This window comes from Calidris pugnax, unplaced genomic scaffold (assembly GCF_001431845.1).
Source record: "Calidris pugnax isolate Ruff unplaced genomic scaffold, ASM143184v1 scaffold44, whole genome shotgun sequence".
NCBI lineage: Eukaryota > Metazoa > Chordata > Aves > Charadriiformes > Scolopacidae > Calidris > Calidris pugnax.
Genome location: NW_015094506.1, coordinates 35522413 through 35544205, shown reverse-complemented (window position 1 = coordinate 35544205; position 21793 = coordinate 35522413). Strand labels below are relative to the sequence as shown.

The window sequence follows — 21793 nt, the reverse complement described above, 5'->3', positions numbered from 1 at the left end:
GATAAAGAAAAATTCCTGTCTGTAAGATCAAGCAGCAGAAATGGGCAAGGTGCAGCATTTGCCTTCAGCTGCCTCCAGGCTAATGGGAGGAAAATAGTTTAGTACTGAATAAGTTAGGGTGGTTGGGACAGGGGCTGCCTACACGAGATCAGAATTTCTGATTTAATTTGAAACACTAACTTAACCTTGCTGTCACTTGGATCTGTACCTCCTTACTGGCTACACATGCAGATGGGGTTTGCCTGATTGGATCTAGATGAAGGAACAAGGCCATGAATTTTACAGCCATTTCAGGGTATGGCTGCAATCAGGTGCCAGCTTCAAACACCTGTCCTTTGCCAGGATGGCAGTAAATAGAAGCAAAAAGAGAAGGTATCTTTGTCAACATAAAGCCAGAGGGAAATATGGTACAACATGTCAATACCAGAGAATTACTGTAAATGAAGTTCCAAATAAACTAAAATTCAGAATTAGTATCAGATTTCCCATTTTGAAGGGACTCATAGAAGAGCCTAGGAGGGTGATTGCAGGTAATACTGTTAGAGCAGTTTCCCTTACATCCTGTTTTCACTCATAACTGCATCCCATTTCAATAACCTTGATTGCCCCTGCTAAAAGACTAGATGTACTGAAAAGTGCACACAATTTCAATTATTAGTGAGATACCTGCAGATTTTTAGCTAACTGTTTGTTAATCTTTTGACTAGCTGAAAGAACATTGAAGGTTATTCTTGTTCTTGTACTAATAAATACTGTTAAATACCAAATTACACAGAATATTTCTTGGTTATCTAAATGCTTAGCGCCTTTACCAATTAGAACCTTTACCAATTTAGATAATAAGCTCTTTCAAATGCTTTTTGATATCTTTTGTGTTTAGGTGCCTACACAAACTGCTTCAAAATTTGTTTTTTCTGATCTATTTTAGGAATGTTCTAGCACAGAGGAGGCACCTATCAAGGTCTCAAGACCCTTGTGGTGTAATTCCCTGGGAGGAACCCCAGCTCGATGCAAGGCAACACCTGTTGAAACAAAGGGAATGTTGCCACTGACTTCATATGAATTTGAGTCAGATGATCAAAAGTATTGGCTAAAATATTTCTGTGCTTATCATCTGTTCTCTGAGTTTTAGTTGCATATATTACTATTTTCACATAATATTACTAAGAAATATTTAGACTCACAGAACATGAAAGAAAGAATCACAATTTGTATTACAATAAGAGAAAGCACGTTTATTGTACTTAAAAGCATCCATTCTCATGGATGTACAGAGATTAGTTCATTTTATCACTACTATTTAGTAGGTATAATAACATAAATTGAACTTTAATCCTCTTCAGGGAAAAAGCCTACATCTAGAATATTTTTTTCCACTGTCAGTTTTATTATGACATGCTGCATTATGTTCTACTATCCCAATACACACAAAGCAAATAATAAAACCAGCACCCACTCAGGACAGAACCCATGCTGCTCACTGCACCAAGTAGACGTCCAGAGCACCTGCTCTAGGGTTGGACTAGATGATCTCCAGAGGTCCTTTCCAATCCTGTATCATTGTGTGATTCTGTGATTCTGTAATGATTCTGAGGGTGCGATTAAGGCACAAACGAGGTCAGATGCTGTTTGCTGTAGTTTTGCTACCGTTACCTTAAAATAATGCTAAATGGCAATATAGAAAAGGCAGATGTTCAGAGCAAAGCAAGAAAAGTGACCACCAGCAGGTCTGCTTTGGTCCACACCATGTGACGACTTCAAGGTCCCCTGGGGTCAACAGCGTGCCATTGACCCATGATTCTCAGGTCTCTCAAGTTGCAATGATAGCAAGGGTTGACAGTGGTGAGGGTCCCATTTGCAGAGGGAGGCAATGGTAATTTATAGTCCCTGTTGACTCATGGTTTGACCAATTAATGTGACAGTTATGTGTGCTCATCCAATTATTGTCCGACACATTGCTGCGTGACCCCCCCCTTGCCTCTGCCCCCTGGGCAGTGCTGGGGCCTGCACGGCAGATGAGTTTCTTGGGGCAAACAAGATATAGTTGTTTTGAGAACCAGGAACGTACCTCCTGTGCTGTTATACCATGTACACAGGTGGTAGAGATCTTGCAGCAAGCGAGCTTTGAGACATCCTGTTTTCTGTCAGATTCTCACATCCAGTTTCTGACAATACCACGTGTGACAGTTTTAGCCATGCAGCTACTGGGAGCCCAGGTGCAGATTTTCAGGCCTGTTTAAGTGTCTATCTCATACTGAAGTCCATAAAATAACTTAATCACTATAATGCTCAGTTTTGGCGTGCCTAAATCTTAAGGCTATGGACACTGAGAGGAGCCCACAGTCTGAAGTTTAAGTGATTTGACCGGATGCTCTATGACAGTTAGATCCTGGGAAAGAAATTTTCCAGTGCCAGCACATCAGTCAAGGATCATGAAATGTAGGCAGTAGGAAATGTAAAGAGAAGAAAACAGAAATCCAAAGAGTTTTGGAACTAGAAATCAGAAAATCTCCTCACAGGAGAACAGAAGAGAGACGGTTTGATCTTAGAGGTGCAGCTGATATGAATAAATACCAGATCTCACATAGCTTAAGTGTCCAGCCTCCATAGGAGAGGGATGCCAGCAAAGGAGTCAGAAGGAGCACCTGATTCAGCTTTCCCCATAAGAACAGACTCTGCATGTGGGGTACCCTGCTGGGGGGGGGCGGGTACACTGCTGTGGTTTGGAAAGTATCTCCTCCTGCAGGTCATCACTGTCACACAGCAGATCTTGGATATTTGAACCTCACAAGTCATCCCGCCTGCCAATACTGCTGAGAGAGATAGATACTTCTGAAATATCTGAAAGCTCAGTGCCATTGTACTGCCCTGTGCTTTGTTGTTTGCTTACTTGGGCTGTAATAATTAAGGATTACAATTCTCAGAGTAACCTGGATTTTGAGGTCTTTCTCTGAATCCAGAATAGCAGGAGAGCACTTGAAAAAAATTACTTGAGTCACTGCAAAAAAACCCCACAACCCTCTGCCTCTCAATGGAAGGAGTGATATGAGAAGCTGGTTTGTGCTTTGATAAATAGGCATTGCCTAAAGAGGAAATGTGGCCCAGATCCAAACTAGGGCTTATGTGCCTGGATTGATACTGAGGTGGGATATAGGGCCCTCTGACCAAAGCTGCCACCTCCAACAGCACCTGCCCAAGGGCTACTTACCTCAAAACCAGCTAAACCCCACCACACCTAAAGTGGTCCTCAGGAGCTGCCCTCCCTCCCTCCAAAGGCTTAGCTTCTAGTTTAGTTGTCCCACTTCAGTGGATGCATTGAGTGGGAGAAATCTGGGCCTGCGTACCTGGACGCATGTTTGGATACCAAGGAATATCATAACATTTGTAGAACATCCATTAATGTATTACAGACAGTTGCTAATTCAACACATTCGCAAACAAGTTTGAAATTTGATTTTATAAAACACTGTTTCTCTTTGCCATTGTTTAGTTGCTATGAGCAGTAAGGTGTGACCTTAACGAAGACAGCAAAAAAAGTCAAAACTAACATCTAGTAACAGGCTGCCCAGAAAACATTCAGAGACATTTTGTTTCCTATTAGTGTGTACTTTAGTCCTACAGCACAAGCAGAATGTCAAATGAATCATTTTTACACCTTTCCCTTGAAAAATCCACCACAATCAGCACTTGGATTTTAACACACTGCATTTTTCTGAGAAAGTCGTTCCGTAAAAAAAACCACATATTCAACCAAAATATCTCTAATTTTCTTCACTATAAAAATATGCTTTAGAAGTTTTTAGTGGATCTCCTTCAGTTATTTTTGAAAGAAATAGCCTGCATTTAATTTATACTTTTTTTAAAAAAAGAAGGATCATTCTAAACTCAATTTATTTCTCATTGATTGGCTGTGGTTTAGTCACAGTCTCCCCTAACTTAAATGGAATTTAAAATATTTCTTTCTACAATGGAATTCTGTCAAAAAAATTAATGAGAGTTTTTCTCTATTAATACAGCTTCTCTAAGAGCTCTATTAACATGGTGTTTGTTCACCTTACAATCATTTGTTTAACATAGTTATGATGGCAATAACTCACTGAGGTTAGATATGAGGATAATAGCATATGTTTGAAGAATGAGAAGCTTCTAAGAGGTGCAAAATCACAAATGTCTAAGCCTGATGGGGTCCTTAAGGTTCTGAGACAAAAGGGATAATGGAGGCCAATGGGAGTTGGATGATACGCTTCAAACCTTCACCTGGGTCAAACAGAAAAAAGTGGGGAACTGGGCATAGGTCTCATAGATCCCTTACTTATTTTATGGCTATTTGTCTATTCTTATACAAAGACACAATTATTTCACATAATATGTGTGCACATGCATCTTTTATTATATATTGTTAATAAATGGTTTGTAATTGTTTCACTCAAGTAAATTTTCTTTCAAGAACACTTAACCTCTGGGAAGCTGGGAAGTTGAGAAGCTGAAAGTTCACAGGGTACTCTGGAGACGTGCCAAGTATGTTTTCTGCTCATGGTCACCTCTAGAAGCCATTCTTCTCACTGCTGACAGGAGGGAGAGCCCTAGGAGCGTTTCCACCCGTTCCAGAGGACAGATCTTACAATGGCAGTTGGGACATAAATAAGTTTCTTGTCAAAGATGATAAACTTGCCTGATCCTTGTTGACTGTACCTCTATAATAGCCTTGGAGTGTTTTCATTAACTTTAAATTTAAAAGTCATTGGAGTATTGGCATAGATTCAGGATGGAAGTAGACCTGGCTGAGATGGAGCTCCAGCTCCCAGCACAACTAATTAATTATATTTTAAACAGTCATGGCATTAAAAAAAAACAAACAAACAAACAAACAAAACAAAACAGGAAGACCCTTTGTTGTTGGATTAGAATATGTACTTTTCTTTCTCAGTAAATACACTAATCAACAGAATGTGGGTTGTCCTCTTTCTACCTGATCTCCTGACTCTCTCATTCCTTTCTCTCTTGTGAGGGCTCAAAGTATGAACTTTGAGGAAAGAGGAAAGACATGGGCTTGAATTCACTCAAATGGAAAAGAAACTAGAAACCTCCCCTCATCTTTCATCTTTCTGGGAGCATGCTCCACCCTGAATGCCATCAAGTAAGAGGTAGATATGGGTAGACTTTCAAGGTGCCCCACTCTCTCCATGTCTTATTAAACCTCAGGGCACAGCTGCAGGGTATGAATTATGTCTGGATTATGTCTTCCCCACAGTCAGTTCCTTCATAAACCTGCTAACAGTGGCAGACAAATGTCTCTGCCATTATTTCCGGATCTTCATTTGATGTTTCTCCTCTCACAATAAACCCTTGATCCTCCAAGGCATCTATCTGGAAGCTCTTAGGATTCAAATGCAGGTATGTCAAGATTTTCCAGGTTCTTCACACACGTTATTCATTGTCCTGACAAAGATGCCCGCTGCACACCTCAGCTGCTGCTGTGACATTGATAGTGCAGAGCCCTAATTCAGAATCAATACATTTTTTCACTTCTGCACCATCACTCTGTAAATCACAGAAATGAAATTTTAGCTGACGTGAAACTAACCACTCTATTTTCAATTTTTACATTCTGAAAAATATGCAATATGTAAGCAGCCCTCATTAATTAATTAATTCAAGATAACTTAAATTTGACAAATTTAAAGGATTATTAGGAAGCTTTATACAGAAAACAGAAGCCAATTGAAGTGCAAAAGGCCTTAGCAGCTTGCACTCCTCACAAAACACCACTGTCTGTAGAGCTATGGAGAAGCCATGATGTATGCAAGAAACATAAGTGACAACAACATGGCTGTATGTCAAGAGTAGGGGGGTCCGGAGCTGATGGAGATGCTCCAGGGGTTTGCCGTTGTCACTTGACTGAGTTAGAAGGAAGTTCACCCTCCTATTCACATTGACTCTGACAGAAACCACAGCCGAATATTTACAAAAATTGGCTGAAGTAATTTTCTGAGGACAACTGAACACTTATTTTCAGCCATTCATTCTCATGCTGGCTGGGTTTTCTATACTATCTGCCAGGAGAAATGCAGCTCAGAACACCCATTTCACACAGCTTTAAGGACAAAGTCTCTTCTCATGACAAAGTTTGATGTGTGGCTGTCTGAAAACTCCAGGACATGACAGAGCCTCAATCAGTCTTTGATTTTAATGTGGCTAGGACTGATACCAAGTAATACAAAGCCTCTCTATCTGATCCCATCAGCATGCTTCATTTTACTTGCCCACAGACAGGCACAAATAAAGTTCCTATAACCTGACAATTTGCTGGGCACCACTGGTACACCTAATCTGGTCTGACTGATGTGCTAATCAGGCTCTAGGTGATTTCCTAGTGTTTTATCCAGCTGGAAAGGAACCTGACCAGGATGATAACCGTTGAGGAACTGCCCTGCAAAATGCCTGGTATTAGTCATTGGCTTCCTTCCCTACCACTGGTCGCCTGTAAGCCTCACAAGACCTTGTTGAGCCTGGGAGAATTTACCATATTTCATGGTCACCCTGACTTGGGGGGACAGCAAAGGCTGGTTAAGCAGTCAGCTCTGCTGGTACCGCGTACTCACAACTGCTGCAGTCAGGCAGTGTCTATTAATAGGATAAAATGAGGATCTTACACGTTGCATTTAAATCAGGCACAGGCTTACCTCTGAAGAAGTTAAATTCATATCTCACCAAATAATAATACCTGCAGCTCCCAGGGCACTCTCTCAGATAGCGTTAATAAGATCTTGCTACAGTGAAAAGAGTAAAGACATCAATGTCAGGCTAATTCAGCATTTCACAGCTTTTCTAAACTAATCCGGTGGTTCATTATGTGGCTATTCCTCAGACTACATTTTCTTTTCATTCTTGTCCCTGTGAACTATATTTTATTGTGGCTAAAGATTTGCTGTCTAGAGTACAAAGACTATTAAACAAAAGTTGCAAACCTATGTACTGCCTGAGATGTTGGTAATAAGTAAGAGAACAAACACTGGGAAAAAATGCATTTTAATTTACTTTCATGCAAAATTTAATTATAATTATTTGATATGGCATCAATTACTAGAAGCAACAAAAACCTTTTCATTAAGGTGGGATTTTTAACATGAGAATTCCCCAAAGCATTCTTTCTGTTCTGTTTTTGCTGATAAGGGGAAGGAGGGAGCCATTCTGCTATGTCAATCAGCTGTTTTCCAGTCCCTCTCCAATTTGAAAGCTGTGATTCCAAAGGCATGCATTGTTCTTGCTGCTTTCCCTAGGAGCTCACTCTTATAAAACCCTTCCAAAAAGTGACTGTAAATAGGCACACACTATAGGAGGGAGAATGTGGGCATTGTGCAACCTTAAATGAAAGGGAAAATGCAACATTTGGCAAATCTTTGGTTTCCATTTTCATGCTCTAAGTTTGTTTCAGAGATGTGTCTTTTGCTGTACCTTTTCCTCATCTCACAGTCTGTAAGGAGAGGGTATTTGGTGCTCAGTTGTTTATCCTTAACTTGAACAGTGATTAAGGACCAGCCACAAGTGACTTACTATGCCACAAGCACTGAAGATGAAAGACCACTGATGTGCTAGTGACTCCCTAGACAACTTCATCAGTTTAAGGGAGATTGAGGGCCATAGTGCATCAAGAATCAAAGTAGAAAAACTTCACAGGAATCAGTTGGCTGAAGGGGAAAAGAGGGGGAAACTGGACATAAAAGGGCACAGTGGATGCACACTGGCCTGCAGCAGTTATTGATGTCCATCTGTCCTCTTCTTGCAAAGCTAAGGAAGGGCAAACTGGATAAAACCACCAAAGCAGATCTCTGCACCTCCTTTAATGCCTAAAAATAGGCATTTGCCTTCAAGATGGAGAGAAGCACAGCCCTTTACTGGGAAGTGTGGTGGGTGATGGCAGTGCTAGGTGAGTAGTGGGACCTAAAAGGAGGGGAAGCTAATACTTCTTTCCGGACAAGGTTCTGTCTTCAGACTATGTACCTTTCCACAGGAAACCTACTGTCTTCATCCAGTTTCTGGAAGAATGTCCAAAATCACACAAAGAAGGACTAGGGTAAGATATTTATCTTGAAAATACTGTGTGTATTTTCAGCTGATGTGAGCAATCCTTGGTTCTGCTGCACCATTTGCCTGCTCTGAGGTAGGTATGGAACTAAATTAAATGTTTTTGAGATGCAGGCATGCAGAAAGACTGCTGATTTCAATTTCCCATTCTGACGTAACATTGAGCAAGTTGCTAACATCTCTGCCTCAGTTTCCCTACTATGAAAGGGGCAGCTGCCTGGGGATTAGTTAATGATTGCATACCTGAGCAGAAGAAAGTACATCGGAGAGGATTAATGTATTAACCACTTCCTACATACTACATCAAATTGCTGAATTCCTTTTAATTCATTCAAATGCACGTTTGAATATGGCACAGTGATGATTCAAAGCAAAAAAAAAAATAAAAATAGGTATTTGGGGCTGCATTTTTTCTTCAGAACATTGTGCTCTTTAAGGCATGTGGACAATTAACATGAACCAGCAGAGCTGGCACAAGTAGGAGGATTTCCATTCGGATGCACCATCTGCAAGAATGGTTAAAGCATAAATGCAGCCCACATTGTTCCAGGAAAAGCTTACCACAGAGAGAAATAATAAAGGTTCATCTCTATAACCTAGTCAAGGATACACAAATACTGGTGAAGCATAATCTTGGGATGTCATGGAGGTAATCCTTATGGACTCATTCACCCTAAACTGAGAAAAATTCAAAATGTTTTGACTATTTCCAAAGGATTTCTTAATGCCATTGGAAGGATACAAGGCTGCACTGCTATCCCAGAGCCAGGAAAGTTCATTGTTCCTCAAAACTTCACTTTTTGGACAGGAATCAGTGTAGTTCTGATCACGGAAACTGTAATTGTGACAGTCAGGGTATAAATAGCATCCCTACAGACCTTTGGTCTGCTTTTCATTCCTAATGCAGTTGTTTCCTTCATAAAAGCTGTTGCACTGTCTTCAAAGGAAAGTCTGGATAAATGTTCAACATTTCAATTTGCTGAAATATTCCTTTCCATTTCAGTTATGAGTTTCCTGGATGATCTTCTGCATCCCAGTTGCCGGTCCACTGAGGTCTTCAGCACTCCAGTCTACAACAGCTAATCCATTAAGTCCTTAGCTGGGATGTGATAGTTAATGTCCCGGCCCGCTTTTTCCAGATGAGTTTGCAAATTGAAGTTTGCAATGATGTGGGCCATCATTAACAGGGACCTCCTGTGATGTGTACCAAGGATAATAGCGGAGCCTATTGAAATAAAATATGATCATGTTCTGCCCTCTTGCTTTAGCTAATGGGCTTTCAATTATAGGGAACATTTCCAGGTTCAGTACGATATCATACCTCAGGGAGCAGAGGTCTGTCAGGTGACTGTGAAAGTCTTCCTCTCCCAAACCAGTTGTCGGGCAGTTTTCATAGCAAGGGAAATCCAGATGACTGCTACGCAGAGCCATGCCAGAGGCTGAAAGGTGAATGATGCATAACCGTATCCCATTTTCAGGCAGTATTTTCATGACTTAAGAAATAATGTGAGACAGATCTCCCAGTTTGTCCATAGAATATCATAGAACAGGTATTAGTGCTTTTTCTATATATAGCTATATGAATTGGTATCAACCACTTCTACTGTGGCTAACACTGAAGAAACAAAGTAGGTGCAATCTAATTCAAATAAAGGGGCAGATTCCCAGCTGAAATAAATCAGCATAGGTCTGTGGAAGTCAGTACACCCACAGTTGTTTGTCTTATCAATCAATTACTAAAATCACCGAAGATGTTGCCATCACTTCAGTGGGCCTCAGGATGTCTTAGTGGCTGGGGCTGTTGCAGTTGGAAAGGTTGATGAAGAAATAGTTTCCTTATTCTTCAAGCTCTCTCAATAATAACAAAGGTAACTATAAAATCAAACCTTGGCTTTTATCACCATCTTCACAGCTTCATGAATATCCCTGATCTGTCTAGTACAGTGCCAGCCAGAGATATTCCAAATAGTTCTAAATAAGCACACATATTTCACTGTCATCGTGCAGTACCATAAAGGGAATATAAGTTCAAACCCCTGATAGCTATAAAGCAGATCCATGAATGCTTGCTTTGCGCTATTTATTAGCATGGTTGTACTATCACATGGAGCTAGTGCCTTCCAGATCAGCTACGATAGCTCTGCGCAGTACTGCATTGTACAATGTGGGCTTTGATGCTAAGGCTTGTGGCCAGTGCTACGAGCAGAATCGTTAGTCACAAGGTCTCTGCTGATTATGTGAGTATTAAGCGGAAAAAAACCCAGATAACCACAAAAAACTAGATACTTATATCATATGTAAGAGAGGGAAAGTATTATCCACCCTGCAACTCCAGGCTCCCCACTGCATTCAAAACCCTAGGGAAATAGTATGCAGCTTGTTCATCTTCCTCTGTCCTTGCCTACCTGTTTATCTCTCCTGGGATTGTCATCTGCAGGAGCTGAGGATCATGGGTTTAATATGGGCAGCCAGACTGTTACATATTCTGATGGGTATAGCTCATATATGTTATCCTTCCTTTATCTCAAAGCAGAAAACCAATCAGTCATAGCTGTGTACCTGGGGTACTTTTCTGGACCTCCCCATTCCTCAATTTCTTTGTTATTTAGGATACGACTGGCATGACCTAAATTCAGGTACCTGCAGCAAAAATATCAACATCCAAGGTAGCCAGCCTAGGTATTTTTAATAAGCCATGAGTGCTTTTAGGATACAGTCATCCAACAGTGAGACATCACAGCGCTCTGAAGTGTTCAAGATGTGCCTGTTCCTCCTGCTGACCAGGCAGACAGTCTGTAGAACCAATGCAGTACAGTGTAGACACTGCAGAACTCAATGTTTCATCAGAGAAATCTCACCCCATGAGACTCACAATATTTTGTGTTTAGTGAAGGGAAGGCCCGGGTTTCCCAAACCACTGTCCATATATCCACAGGTGCCATATCAGCATTAATAGGCCTTTTGGAAAATGGTGTTAATGAAAATCAGCCCGTCTTACTGAGTATCTCTGAGAAAAAAACATACCATACCAATAAATCAAACTCAGCAAAGCCACTTCGGGCTTGTCAGGATTGGAGGCCAAACTGAAGTTTCTTGCTAGAAAGATGTACAGCCAAAGCTGGAAGATGATCGGCTTCTTCTTGCAAGGAGACAACCAACCAAAGGACCAGATTTAGGAAGTCAGGCTTGCTGACACATCTCCCCCAGAGGGATGGAGAGAAGGGACAGGGGGCTCCTGCTGGCCCAACAGCTCACACCAGCCCTTGCCTGGATCAGCATGGACTTTCCAGGAGTGCTGCAGGGAGGCCAGTGGTGCCCAGCAGGTCACTCTGCTTTGCCTAAAACCAACTGCGAAATACAGAAACCTTGCTGTGCTGGAGCATCATCACTGAGTACTGCTCTCACAGTTCACAGAAAATCAGAGCTGTAAGAAAATCCTGCCAGAGGGCAGCAAATCCCTACAATTGTTTTTTATTTTTCAAATTGCGGAATGTCATTCTTCTTTGCAGCCTGTTGAGCTCCCCCTGTGAAGAGCTGTACCACCATCCTGCCCCTCTGCTCCTGCGCCTGTCACAGCCTGGATGGGGAGGTGTCACTAGCCAGCCTGGGCACATCCCTTGGGTGTTTTACCCCAGGTTGCAGGGAGTGCTTCCTAAGCAGGATCTGTGTCGTTTGGCACAGCACATCAGCAGCCTGCTTGGCGACCACCCATGCTCTGGGGCATCTCATGGCATCTCCCCCTGCACCACAAACCCTGGGGCAGGCAGGCCCAGCACTGCCCAGCCAGGCTGCACCGTAACCCACCGGGCTCTCTGGGGGCTGCTTTTTCTGGGGTCTGCCCACTGGTGGGAAGTGGGGAGGCTCAGCACTGCTCCATGCCGTGGGTCAGTGCGTCCCTCCTCAGGGGGGTGTAATTACCCCATGTTTTACTGGATACACTGATTTGCTGCTCCAAGGCCCTCAGAGCCGACACATGGGAGAGGCAGTAACCTCAAGCTGCTGCTGCTAATAATAATAATAACAACAACAATAATAATAATAAAACAACAACAGTAATAGTACCACTATAGGTTACTGAAGGCTGCAGGGAAGTGGCAGATCTCCCTTTCATGGGGGACTGTCCTGGTTTGAGCGACACAGGATTAATTTCCCTTTCAGTAATTTTACTTTTGAGTAAGGACTCTTCTAATGCTAGGGAAAACTGCATTTTTAGAAGGCCTTAGCGTCTGAATCTGTGAAAATATTTACTTTATAGCCAGCTATGGCAAGCGGGTTTCAAGGTCTCAGTGTTTTCACTCTCACCAGACGCACAGATGAGGAGGAGCAAGACCTGGGCACTTGACCCAATCTGGCCAACAGGATTATTCCACACTATGAACGTCACATTCAATATAAATTAGAAAGTTTGCTGAGGAGTTTTTCCCTCCTTTGACGGCTGTGATCTTGAGAACTTCTGGCCCCAGTGCTGGACCCCTGAGCCCTACCTTGCATCCCGAAGCCTTAGCTCCTGCAGTGTCTGACATTTGCTGTCCCCTGCTGGGAGTGCACAGCTTCCTGCTGACATCATGGGCTGAGTATAATCCTTGCGTGTTTTATATTGGTATTGGGATCAATATTGGTTCTTTATTATTATTAATGTTAATTATTTAGTATTATTCTGTTAAATGGGTTTACATTTCAGCCCTCGTGTCTCCTTGTTTTTTCCTGATTCCCCTTCCTGGGTGGGGAGGGGTCATCGGGTGACAAAATAATTGTCTAAACAATGCTCCTGCTGGCCCAACAGCTCACACCAGCCCTTGCCTGGATCAGCATGGACTTTCCAGGAGTGCTGCAGGGAGGCCAGTGGTGCCCAGCAGGTCACTCTGCTTTGCCTAAAACCAACTGCGAAATACAGAAACCTTGCTGTGCTGGAGCATCATCACTGAGTACTGCTCTCACAGTTCACAGAAAATCAGAGCTGTAAGAAAATCCTGCCAGAGGGCAGCAAATCCCTACAATTGTTTTTTATTTTTCAAATTGCGGAATGTCATTCTTCTTTGCAGCCTGTTGAGCTCCCCCTGTGAAGAGCTGTACCACCATCCTGCCCCTCTGCTCCTGCGCCTGTCACAGCCTGGATGGGGAGGTGTCACTAGCCAGCCTGGGCACATCCCTTGGGTGTTTTACCCCAGGTTGCAGGGAGTGCTTCCTAAGCAGGATCTGTGTCGTTTGGCACAGCACATCAGCAGCCTGCTTGGCGACCACCCATGCTCTGGGGCATCTCATGGCATCTCCCCCTGCACCACAAACCCTGGGGCAGGCAGGCCCAGCACTGCCCAGCCAGGCTGCACCGTAACCCACCGGGCTCTCTGGGGGCTGCTTTTTCTGGGGTCTGCCCACTGGTGGGAAGTGGGGAGGCTCAGCACTGCTCCATGCCGTGGGTCAGTGCGTCCCTCCTCAGGGGGGTGTAATTACCCCATGTTTTACTGGATACACTGATTTGCTGCTCCAAGGCCCTCAGAGCCGACACATGGGAGAGGCAGTAACCTCAAGCTGCTGCTGCTAATAATAATAATAACAACAACAATAATAATAATAAAACAACAACAGTAATAGTACCACTATAGGTTACTGAAGGCTGCAGGGAAGTGGCAGATCTCCCTTTCATGGGGGACTGTCCTGGTTTGAGCGACACAGGATTAATTTCCCTTTCAGTAATTTTACTTTTGAGTAAGGACTCTTCTAATGCTAGGGAAAACTGCATTTTTAGAAGGCCTTAGCGTCTGAATCTGTGAAAATATTTACTTTATAGCCAGCTATGGCAAGCGGGTTTCAAGGTCTCAGTGTTTTCACTCTCACCAGACGCACAGATGAGGAGGAGCAAGACCTGGGCACTTGACCCAATCTGGCCAACAGGATTATTCCACACTATGAACGTCACATTCAATATAAATTAGAAAGTTTGCTGAGGAGTTTTTCCCTCCTTTGACAGCTGTGATCTTGAGAACTTCTGGCCCCAGTGCTGGACCCCTGAGCCCTACCTTGCATCCCGAAGCCTTAGCTCCTGCAGTGTCTGACATTTGCTGTCCCCTGCTGGGAGTGCACAGCTTCCTGCTGACATCATGGGCTGAGTATAATCCTTGCGTGTTTTATACTGGTATTGGGATCAATATTGGTTCTTTATTATTATTAATGTTAATTATTTAGTATTATTCTGTTAAATGGGTTTACATTTCAGCCCTCGTGTCTCCTTGTTTTTTCCTGATTCCCCTTCCTGGGTGGGGAGGGGTCATCGGGTGACAAAATAATTGTCTAAACAATAATAAATTGTTGTGAGTTCTTCAAACCATAACAGGGACGTAACACAGAAAGATATTTGTTGTTGCTCTATTATTAAGGAGGAAACAGTTACCATTTTGTACTCTGTGTAGGGGCAAATGACTGAGGTTTGCCAACTTTTGATTTTATTCCATTTGATGCATTTAGCCATCACACAAGCACACACAGTCCAGCTGGGGGCAGGCTCCGAAGCCACTTGTTTGCAGCATACAGAAAGGCTGTCCTATGCCCAGACTATGTTCTGCTCAGTATTTTTCCCTTTATCCAGGCTTTTCAAATTTGCTTCTAATTGTGCAGGATTACAACACACTAAAAAATTCTCCTCTTTTTGCTTGATATTTCTTTCATTTGTATCTCTCATAGTTGAAAAAAAACAGGATGAATGTATGCATTTATACCCCTTCTGCTAATTATAATTTAATCTGTAAACCAAAGCAACATGAAGGCAGCCCATCTTGATGACCATCTGACAGTAAAAATGTACAGTGGGCATTTTCTCCCAACAGGGAAAAATTAGAAACCATATGTCTTTATTAGACAACAAACAGTTCTAACTAAGACTAAGCAAAATCAGTTTAAAACAGGGAGTTTTGAGTCAAATAGACATAAAAAATACTTGAACCAGACTGTTCAAGTCTGCTGGAAAAAAATAGCTGGCTAAATGATAAGGAAAAGATGAAGCATTTATCAGATTATACAAACCCCGTACCCCACTACCCAATTAATCTAGAGCTCAAGAATGTACTTTCAAGCTTTGGCATTTATCTTGTAACAAAAATCCTCCTCCAGTGACGTTATACTATTCATACCAAGGGATTAGAAAAATTGCAAATGATGAATAAAAACAATGATCTTTTCTCCTTTCTGGTTAACGTTATTGCAACAACATGGTATTGACGCAGCACAACCTGTATGGGCTTTGCCCTGTCTGTCTCAACAGGCAAGCTGATTGCCAAATACCCTTATCAAAGACGTGCATGGGGTTTGAAACAAGAATTTTCACACCCACAGACATCCAATAAAATCCCTGGATTTTTACAGAATAATCCTTCTGTTGACTTTTTATCAGCAAAGCTAAAACTAATACACTCAGAAGTCTGATGGGCTGGAGCAAGGTTTGTCCAGTAGAAGTCATGTTCTCAGCAGCGAATCTTGATCTCCCTGCCTGTCTGGATTTGGAAGCAACATTTTCAGGGGCTGGTGAGAGAGGAGATGACCCTCACAGCCACAGAGCTTCAGCAGCCTCAGGGAAGACAGTATGGGAAGATGCATTGCTGACATCCTCTACCTTTCTTCATATGGATGGGGGCTTATTAGACCAGGGCATCCTTCAGTGATTTGCCTTGATGAGATTCTGCGGAGTATTTCTGCTGTATTAGTAAATGCAGGGGACTCAATATGCAACATAATGAATAATATAAACGGAGCAGGACCTCATCTTACGATTATCTGACTAACCCAATAACACTGATGGCTTATTATAGCTGAGATTCAAACCCCATTACTGCAGTGATCCTTATGAAGGTGCTGGGAGTGCATGGGCTGCCAAGGGACATTTTATAGTGTTTTAGATTTAGGGCAGGGCACCCTCAAAATGCTACAAATTAAAGTATGAATCTGTTGCAGCAGAGATATTTCCCATAGTATCTGTAAGTAATGAGCTGAATAAAGCATCAAAAGCTGTAGTTCAGCATTTTAAAACACATATGTCAAGTTAGGAGGAAGGTACTGATAGCAATTTTTTAGTAAAATTTAACATATTATGGTGAAAGATTGGGACTGCTTGACAGAAGAGAGCAGATTTTAGCAGACAAGCTCCATGTCTGCATGGGGCTCATTAAGACAGTCACCTGGCCTCTATCATCTCAGCTCCCTTTGCCATCAATGTGGACTTTTTCATTATGTACGTGAGACCAGTTGTATTCTGGTGGCTGACTAGATAGTTGGCCTCCTGAATGTGGGAAATTAACAAAACTGATCAAGTGTCCTTATGCTATTTACTTCTCCTCCGCTTCATGCTTCAGAGTTGTCTCTCATCTGCAGGCAATTACACCTGACAGTTGTCCAGTCTGGAAGATTAGACTTATGCTTAGTGTTAGCAAAAAGGCAGATGGTTTGATGGATTGAGTTAATGGCTCACTGAAACATCCATAAAATCAGTCTTTATGCTTAGCTTGTACTTCCCTGATGCTCTTGGTGCCAGTCACTGGGTCATTTTCTGGCCTACACTGAAATAATCACAAATCTTCTTTGGCCTGTGTCCAGCCTGGCAAGGTTCTCAGTGCTCCATACCATGATTTTCCCCATTTTAAGCCCAAAGATTTTCCAGTATCCCCTTTTTCCAAAAAGGAACTATATTATGGATGCTTATACTATAGAATCAGCATAATGGCCTGAATCCTCAAATAGTCTGAGTGGTCTGCATTGTTATCACATTACATGCATTATACTATGAGCAAAGCAAGGAGATTCACATTCTTTGAGAGTACGTCAGCCTCAAGATGTGATGACTGTGTTCAGGAGCTGACTTAAGCTGACTCCCAAGATGCCAAGGTTCCCTGCCACACTGCTCATTTATCTGCAGTTCGAAATACCCACACTGCGAAAAGCCATGTTTGGGAGATGTGCTTAGAGGACCCCAAGACAGCGTAGCCATCTACCTGACTTCAGGCTGCGTTAGAAAAAAAGTGGGACCCCATTTTAAGGCATCAGATCTGTTTGTGCTCTCTCTCTCCAGGGAGCTCCTGAGCACATGGTGGATCCGTTCAGCAAGGACCAGATATGGGCTTCGTGTTATGTTGTTACCACCTGCTTTTTCCTATATTTCTGAGGTTACTGAGAGAAAAGATCAAATGCCAACAGATTAGTGTAGATTTACTCTTATTCCCCATAGCATTTTAAATGGTATTGAACTGATTCTTTTAAGAAGTAGCTTTCCTGATTGAATTGTATGGTAAATCCTAACTGAAAGCTAAATAAATGATGGTTGGTGTGCTGAGCATGTCCTCCTCAGAAATTAAACAAAAGGTTAACCCCGCACAATAGGAAGGCGCTGCCTCCCCTCCCACTGACTTGCCCGGGAGTCCAGCAGAGTTGCTTTGTGTTTGCACTGGGATAAGATCGTGCCCCCTCACCGTGCAGAACAAACACCCACACGCACACTGGGGCGATTACAGCTTGCACCCAGCACCAGCAGATTCGGGTGACATTCCTTTCTTCCTACTCCTACAGAATGGCTGTAGCACAACAACAGAAAATCCCGTTTGATTTCCCACCACGACCAGCTGAGTATTACATTAGAACTAAATGTTATTGTTGGAGGAAATACAACAATTCAGTGTTGTCAGTCTAAGGGATTATTGCAATTATTTTAAGCCGGGAGTCATGTAAACCTCAGTAAGCCTCATGTATGGATGGAGACTTTGAACAAACCTAATGAGCCTGGCTCAGTGGCTGTGCCCCCCCGCAGCCTCCCCATCAAGCTCTCATCAGCTGCCGTATGACCTGCTGCTTCCCAGGGAGCACAGAGGAGATGTTCTGAGGAACTGCTGCTGACTGTCCTTGTGGCAGCTGGTGGGTACTGGGAACTAATGGACTACTTCCAGCCTAAAAGGAAAAATCCAAGCGTGAACAAAGCAAACATGAATATTTCATGCCTGCTTTTCAGCTACTGGAAATCAATAAAGATATACCTTCTCACACTGGATGAGGTTGTGCCCCTTTAAGAGTGGAGAAATCACTACTTAAATTAAAATAGGAGATTGGTTTCTGGAAAATCACAAATCAAGTGCTTTCTGTCAAAAGTGAGGTAACTCTACCATTCAAATTAGCATCTTTACTAAGATTATTGGGTTTTAATCTAAATATACTCAGAGCTGAGTATTGCTGCTGAGATATGAATGCAACAACGGTGCTTACACATCACTACTTCTTCTAAATCAAAGTACATCAGTACCTGAATTCCTACAGAGGCACAGGGAGAGCTTGTCTTCCACTTCCCTACTTCTAGGTTTAGCAAAATTGTTATTTGTCCAAATTCCACAAAATAAAGTCTGATGCTGAGACTTAAGAAGAGAGTACTTGTCCATGGAGCAGTCCAAAGTTTCTGAAGGGCTTCAGTTCACGCTTGTGTTAATTAGCCCCATGCAATCAGCATCACTTCCCATTGCAGATACTCAAGGACTTTGTGGGATCATTGTGCATGACTCAGTTTCACCAGGCTTGAAGAAACACCTTCAATAGAGCTGTGTGGTTGCATGCACTGGCCCTGCCTCCCTCCTGTCCCTCACAAGGCCAGTTGCAACTCTCCCTGGGGGCAGCACTCTCCATCCCCAGGTCCCAGTGTAGCACCATGAGGGTGAGGAGGGGCAGGAGGAAGATCAACCTCACTGCCAGTGCTTGTGCTCTCCCGCGTAGGGCACTTTTTGGTTCTCCTCATGCCCATGAAGCCAAGGCAACCCAGCACAGTGGAGGGCATACCTGGCAATAGCCTCTCTTCACATCCTCATAGGGAAACCCTGTGCAGAAATGGAGAGCTAGATTCCCTGGGCTTTAAAATGCTCCTCTTGAAGCTCCCCGATGTGGAGAGGCAGGAGCAGCCGAACATGGGGGACAGGGGCAACAACATAAAGTGAAAGGGAGTGTCAGCTGAAGAAAACCCAGCTGCCTTCTGTGTACACAACCCACTGCCCCTGTTGCAGGCGAGAAGTGAGGCATCAGCCCCATAGGGTTTCCATAGGTTACCTCCCTCCTTCCCATGGGACGTACAGGGTGAGTGGACACAATGCCAAGGTAAGGAGCAACTTCAGGAAAGTGAAATCTAAATGCTTTTTGTTTGGCCCTGGAAACCCAGCATCTGAAGGGGCAATATAAAAAATGCTCTTAATAATCTGCTGTCTAATTGACTGAGAAGGTTATTACTAGCATGGAAACAAACATCATTTTTCCGAAAGCTGCCCGCGAATGTCAGAGTGCTTGGCTGTCTGAGGAGAAAAACCAGGACTGATACTCTGGGCTGCTTTGCTTCTCGCAGATACTGGAGAGCACCTTAAATAAAAGCCAGGAGAGTTCTTGCTGTAATGGAAAGATGAGAAAGGAGCTCTGACTCTCTCTGGGAAAACAAGCTGCCAATGTGGTAAAATATCATCCTAGTAAAAAAATAAATAACATGTTTGAAAAGGCCACATTTATTGTTGAAATAGGAGCAGCCGCATGAGCAAAGTTTAAAATACTGTCCTTTGAAATTACAGAAGTCTGCTTATTTTTAGCCTGTTAGATGCTGTTAGCTTCCCATCCAAACGCGGTTACATAATAGGAATAATCCCCACGGCAGCAGCGGCCATACGTGCCAAGCTATAGGGTTACACAGCTGCCTCCCAGCTTCTTCCCACCAGGCAGAAAACAAAGCCTTGCGCCCCTCAAAACCCTTCTGCTGCTTCTGGGTCAGACTCACAGACACGTGTATCACAATATACACACGCATATGCTCATTCATATGCACACGTACATGTAGATATGTGTGCATATTAACACACACGTACACGCATCCCCTTGTTTTCTTATTGCAGCTTCAACGAGGTATTCATTGAATTGGAAAAATGCTACCTTGAAATTACTCTGGTGACATTAAACAAGGGAGGAGCTGCTGTTTTGTAACCATTAAAAGCAGCAAAGTTAAATCTCAAACGCAGACTCACTTAGGGAAGCTACCCAAAGAGCTCTCCCCCTTTTCTAGTGTGACCTCTAACTGCTCCTTACGGCTGCGTTCTATGGTATGTGGAAAGCACGTGGAGCCATTGCTGAATAAGAACAACTTAGTGGCTTTAATCTCATTAAGCAGCATATGACATCATTTGTTTTCCTTGAGTTTTTTGAAGGATTGGACTTTTGTCCCTGAGAAGCTGTATTGTTCTCAGCCATTGTCGTTCTTCGAAGTGTACAGAACTATGGTTTCCAACTTATTTTTAGAGTAACCTGTGTTTGCAAATACTCCCACTCTCCGAGCCTGGCCAGATTGACAGGAAATTACTTTTCCTGAAATGTAAACAAAAACGTAGTTGTGGCTGCCACAGCGTCTTAAGTCTATCAAAGTTTCTTTGGCAAAAAACTTTCATGTGTCTCCTTACTATGCACAATGTGCAATTTTAATTCACTATCTACAGCAAAAGTTTTCAGTGCAAAACTGAGGTAATTTTTAATTTAAGCAACATTGTTTTATCTCAGCAAGGAGTTTTAACAGAAGAAATGTACGCACGGGTATTTGTGCACAGTGTTACAAATCCGAAGTGGTCTGAGATTTCATTTTGTTGGTTTTGTCTGTGAGGGCGGTTCGCACTTTTTTTTTTTTTAATAATGTCATTCCCATTTTTACAGAGCCACTGACCCTTGCAGAGAACATTGCATCTGGAAAAAGCTGATGAAACACAAAAATGCGGGTATGATTGTGTTCAGCCAGTGAGTCTTTCTCATCTTTTTTCACCTTAAAGACTCAGTGGCAAAAGGGGACTTCAGAAAACATGTTAAATATCCACATCCCCAAGTTGGACCACTCCGGGCAAGCTTTACCTGCCCTGCCTTTGGCATCTGGCGAGGCACCGAGGTCTAGGCTGGTCAACAGAAGGAGCCCTCAGCTTTGGGGGTAGCCCAGCAGGCGCCCTGGCATGGCAATACCCCCCACCCTTGGACCAACGCGTCACCCGCTGACCCCCATGGGGGCATGGAGGAGGGTAGAGGCTGCCAGGCACTGCTTCTCACCTGCCAAGGACGGGTTGGGTGAGCCATGACCATTGCTGCCAACTACATACCAAGGCTGCTTACTCATGATGTGTTGTCTTGAGCAGCAATACTCAACTTACAGGCTTTGCAACTACTTCTCTATGGGTTTTGCCCACTTCCTTAGCCCTGACTCAGCTGTGTGAGCAGCACAATGTGAGTCAGACAGAGGACTTAATCTGACTTTAGGAAAAAGCATCAGGGGGAGGCACCTTTATTTTAATGAGGGAACTTTTGACCTGGATGGTTTCACAATCCAGATCAGCATGAGGTCACCTGAACAGCTGTGCCAGCACAAGCAGGGGACAACACACCACAATACAGGGATGGGAATGAGAGGAAAGGTTGGGAGTGGGAAGAAGATGCCAGTGGCATATAAAGCTGGTAAAACTGGGACCGCAGCCCCACACATCTACCTGTCAGACTGCAGTGTCAAACAAAATGAGTCCTAGTCTTTCCATACATTTATGAATTGCTCAGAACATACAACATCCAGCAATGGTGAGAGAGAAAAAGGAAACGACCACAACATTTCCCCAGATTTCAAAGTTTTTGAATGCTAAATTTGAGAAAAGCTGGAAGCCTGGCAGTCGTGCTTCTGTTGGTATTGCTTATCCTCTGA

The 21793-nt window shown here is 43.1% G+C and overlaps 1 pseudogene; it reads right to left on the bottom strand.

Annotated features, from left to right (window-relative positions):
* Positions 1 to 5427: 5427 nt before the first annotated feature.
* Positions 5428 to 9576, bottom strand: LOC106901024 (annotated as a pseudogene).
* Between the last annotated feature and the right edge of the window lie 12217 nt (positions 9577 to 21793).